This window comes from Schistocerca americana, unplaced genomic scaffold, assembly GCF_021461395.2.
Source record: "Schistocerca americana isolate TAMUIC-IGC-003095 unplaced genomic scaffold, iqSchAmer2.1 HiC_scaffold_1328, whole genome shotgun sequence".
NCBI classification, from domain to species: Eukaryota; Metazoa; Arthropoda; class Insecta; order Orthoptera; family Acrididae; genus Schistocerca; species Schistocerca americana.
In genome coordinates, this window is record NW_025725403.1 from 17,501 (window position 1) to 22,500 (window position 5,000).

The 5,000-nt window shown below is 50.8% G+C and overlaps 1 non-coding gene across 1 annotated transcript in view; it reads left to right on the top strand.

Annotated features, from left to right (window-relative positions):
* The first annotated feature begins 4,918 nt into the window (after positions 1-4,918).
* The window catches only part of LOC124564424, a 1,910-nt gene continuing 1,828 nt past the window's right edge, over positions 4,919-5,000 (top strand). The window contains exon 1 of the ribosomal RNA XR_006970620.1: positions 4,919-5,000. This exon is cut by the window's right edge and continues 1,828 nt beyond it. This is a non-coding gene — a ribosomal RNA (small subunit ribosomal RNA).

Below are 5,000 nucleotides of genomic sequence, written 5' to 3' on the forward strand. Positions count from 1 at the left end.
CAGACATGTGACGTCACACCATCGGTATTGACGACTAGACTGATTCCTTATAATCATTTGCCATACACCGGTGGAAGCTGCCGAGACGAGTAACTACATAGCGGGCTCGCCGTGTCACTAATGTACAGAGATACAACAGTTTCGACTGGAACCGGATTAAACGTATACACGGCGCTGATTAGTAATAGATAGAGCCATCAGAATACAGATAATGTATACAACTGTCCGTATACATGCTGAAAGACTCTGCTCACAATCACAACCACACGTCAGCCACACACCCTTATCACGCACTACTCTCTGCCTGTAACACGCACACAGACAATATGTAAGCACCAGCATGGAACAACACCCAGTGCATCCTCTCCGCCACATTAGACAATCCACACTGTCATAACCAGACTGGGAGGTCCACTCAGAAAACAGAATATCCCACCCACCCGACAACCACCATTGCTCAGCCAAGCCACCAACACCCACACATGTCCTACACAGGGGTGCACCCAACATCACAATACTGCCTATTCTCACAGCACACAAACAATGGCAGGAATGAAAGACACAGGTCTGCCACAAGCATGGAATGAGAGCGCCGCCTGTCATGAGCCAAAGGTGCATCCTGACGTGGCAAATCAGATGATGCCGCAGGCATCCACTTACTATAATCACAATCAACAAACCGGCCGCCCCGCCCCGCCCCCCATTAAACCTTTCCTTACAACAATGTGTACCTTAACCTAACCTATATCGTACCGTAACCTAACCTATATCGTACCGTAACCTAACCTATGTCGTACCGTAACCTAACCTATGTCGTACCGTAACCTAACCTATGTCGTACCGTAACCTAACCTATGTCGTACCGTAACCTAACCTATGTCGTACCGTAACCTAACCTATGTCGTACCGTAACCTAACCTATGTCGTACCGTAACCTAACCTATGTCGTACCGTAACCTAACCTATGTCGTACCGTAACCTAACCTATGTCGTACCGTAACCTAACCTATGTCGTACCGTAACCTAACCTATGTCGTACCGTAACCTAACCTATGTCGTACCGTAACCTAACCTATGTCGTACCGTAACCTAACCTATGTCGTACCTTAACCTAACCTATGTCGTACCTTAACCTACCCTATGTCGTACCTTAACCTAACCTATGTCGTACCTTAACCTAACCTATGTCGTACCTTAACCTAACCTATGTCGTACCTTAACCTAACCTATGTCGTACCTTAACCTAACCTATGTCGTACCTTAACCTAACCTATGTCGTACCTTAACCTAACCTATGTCGTACCTTAACCTAACCTATGTCGTACCTTAACCTAACCTATGTCGTACCTTAACCTAACCTATGTCGTACCTTAACCTAACCTATGTCGTACCTTAACCTAACCTATGTCGTACCTTAACCTAACCTATGTCGTACCTTAACCTAACCTATGTCGTACCTTAACCTAACCTATGTCGTACCTTAACCTAACCTATGTCGTACCTTAACCTAACCTATGTCGTACCTTAACCTAACCTATGTCGTACCTTAACCTAACCTATGTCGTACCTTAACCTAACCTATGTCGTACCTTAACCTAACCTATGTCGTACCTTAACCTAACCTATGTCGTACCTTAACCTAACCTATGTCGTACCTTAACCTAACCTATGTCGTACCTTAACCTAACCTATGTCGTACCTTAACCTAACCTATGTCGTACCTTAACCTAACCTATGTCGTACCTTAACCTAACCTATGTCGTACCTTAACCTAACCTATGTCGTACCTTAACCTAACCTATGTCGTACCTTAACCTAACCTATGTCGTACCTTAACCTAACCTATGTCGTACCTTAACCTAACCTATGTCGTACCTTAACCTAACCTATGTCGTACCTTAACCTAACCTATGTCGTACCTTAACCTAACCTATGTCGTACCTTAACCTAACCTATGTCGTACCTTAACCTAACCTGTATTGCGCCTTAACCTAACCTGTATTGCGCCTTAACGTAACCTGTATTGCGCCTTAACGTAACCTGTATTGCGCCTTAACGTAACCTGTATTGCGCCTTAACGTAACCTGTATTGCGCCTTAACGTAACCTGTATTGCGCCTTAACGTAACCTGTATTGCGCCTTAACGTAACCTGTATTGCGCCTTAACGTAACCTGTATTGCGCCTTAACGTAACCTGTATTGCGCCTTAACGTAACCTGTATTGCGCCTTAACGTAACCTGTATTGCGCCTTAACGTAACCTGTATTGCGCCTTAACGTAACCTGTATTGCGCCTTAACGTAACCTGTATTGCGCCTTAACGTAACCTGTATTGCGCCTTAACGTAACCTGTATTGCGCCTTAACGTAACCTGTATTGCGCCTTAACGTAACCTGTATTGCGCCTTAACGTAACCTGTATTGCGCCTTAACGTAACCTGTATTGCGCCTTAACGTAACCTGTATTGCGCCTTAACGTAACCTGTATTGCGCCTTAACGTAACCTGTATTGCGCCTTAACGTAACCTGTATTGCGCCTTAACGTAACCTGTATTGCGCCTTAACGTAACCTGCATTGCGCCTTAACGTAACCTGCATTGCGCCTTAACGTAACCTGTATTGCGCCTTAACGTAACCTGCATTGCGCCTTAACGTAACCTGCATTGCGCCTTAACGTAACCTGTATTGCGCCTTAACGTAACCTGTATTGCGCCTTAACGTAACCTGTATTGCGCCTTAACGTAACCTGTATTGCGCCTTAACGTAACCTGTATTGCGCCTTAACGTAACCTGTATTGCGCCTTAACGTAACCTGTATTGCGCCTTAACGTAACCTGTATTGCGCCTTAACGTAACCGATATTGCGCCTTAACGTAACCTATATTGCGCCGTAACGTAACCTATATTGCGCCGTAACGTAACCCACATTGCCCCTTAACGTAACCTATATTGCGCCGTAACGTAACCTATATTGCGCCGTAACGTAACCCACATTGCCCCTTAACGTAACCCACATTGCCCCTTAACGTAACCCACATTGCCCCTTAACGTAACCCAACACACGTTGGGCCTTAACCCAACACACGTTGGGCCTTAACCCAACACACGTTGGGCCGTAACCCAACACACGTTGGGCCTTAACCCAACACACGTTGGGCCTTAACCCAACACACGTTGGGCCTTAACCCAACACACGTTGGGCCTTAACCTGCTCTGTAATTGTCATACGACGCGTTAAATTAGTGTAGTGTTGCCTAACTGCAACCCCCGCAATATAGTTTGCTACTCGCACTGCCCGGTCCCCAGTGTATCGCTTCATGTTAAACACCTTGCAGCTATACACTGTAATGTGGATGGCAGCAGGACGTACATGCTCAATGCCCTTTGCAGTTGTTCATTGGCATTTGCAGTTGTTCATTGGCATTCGCATGGCGAAGCACTTAGCCTACGCTGTGGTACGGCCTGTGTCAACTGTCCGCTGATGTTGTACGTCCAAATCACACACTGTACTGCACATTGGTCCTCATGTACTGAATGATACATCGTGGTACATGTGACCGTACAACGACTGCGCCAACAACGGCGAACCATGCGGTCCAAATGTTGTGCACTCAGCTACGTGTCGTCTCCCTATAAGAGCTGGATTGCAGTGTGGTATGCCCTGGATGGCGATCAGCATGAGCCGTCTGTTGATGTAGTGGCGCGTGTTGTCAGACGTAGTCGTCTCTTCTCACACACCGTGATAGCACGGTGCACTGCGTTCCACATCTGCGACATGCGACAGAGGCCGGTTGACAGTCGTTCGCGCAATGGACATCGCATACGTACGGGGGCCACCTTCCACGTGTTCGCTAAGCGTGGACATGTTGTTGCGTGTATGTGGGCAGACAGTGTGTCGTGACACCTGACACAGGCATGCAACAATCGTTGAATTTGCAAATGGCGATGGACGCCTACGTTTGCTGGTGACGTTACGCAAATGAACAACTGGTAAACCGTTGTGGTGCGGTTGTTCTCGCTAGGGGTGAATCAGTGATGGCGACGATCGGTTGAGCTACCAACCGGTTGTTGCAGCGATACCCACCATGCCCACGAACGTGAATGGCATGTGGGTGTGAAGCGATACGCGGCGGTGGCTGGGTGGGACCGTCCCCGGCCGGTGAGGGGGGGCCTCCCGGCGTGTTGGCCGTGCGGTGCGTGGGCGCACGCGCTACAGCCGGCTGGTGGGGGCGGCCAGTGGCAGGCGCGCCGGCCGACGGAGGCGGCAGGCGGCGCAGCTGCGCGCCGGCGCACCCTGCACGCGGCGCCGTGCGGCCAAAGTAGGTCCTCGCGGGCCCGGTGCGAAGCGCGGTGGACATCTGCAGTGTGCTGGTCCGATTGAGGACTGTGTGCGCTGAGGATGCGCCGCCGCCCGGCGCTCGGCGCCGCGACGCCGTCTGCTGCTCGGTCGCCTCTGCGGTTCTCGCAGGTGGTTTGTATCGCAGCTGTGCGGACGTGTTGGCGCGTGCGCTGTGCTGGGAGAGTTCGCTTCGGCACCCAAGTGGGGCTTTTGTCCTTCTGTGGCGCTGGCGTTGGAGCTGCCGGTCACCGTAGGTGGCGCGTGTTGTCTCCCGCCGGCAATGCCACGACAGCACGCTCCCGGGCCTCTGTCGGCAGCGGCAAGCTCAGTTGGGAGCACGGGTGGTCGCACCTAAAGCGTCTACTCGCCAAACTCCGGGCGATTGCGCCTCTCTCGAACCCGACCAAGTACTTAGGACGGCGCTGCGCGCCGCCGGGACCTGAGAGGGTTTCGAGGTGTATGGTGCAGGGGAGCTCAGCCTCCTCCTGTTTGCAGAATAATTGAGCGGACGCTTGCGTGTTCGCGCGGGCCCCCGGGACACACTCCCGGGCGGCCGGCTGCTCAGCTCTAGTTGACGCAGCTCCCTGGTTGATCCTGCCAGTAGTCATATGCTTGTCTCAAAGATTAAGCCATGCATGTCTCAGTACAAGCCGCATTAAGGTG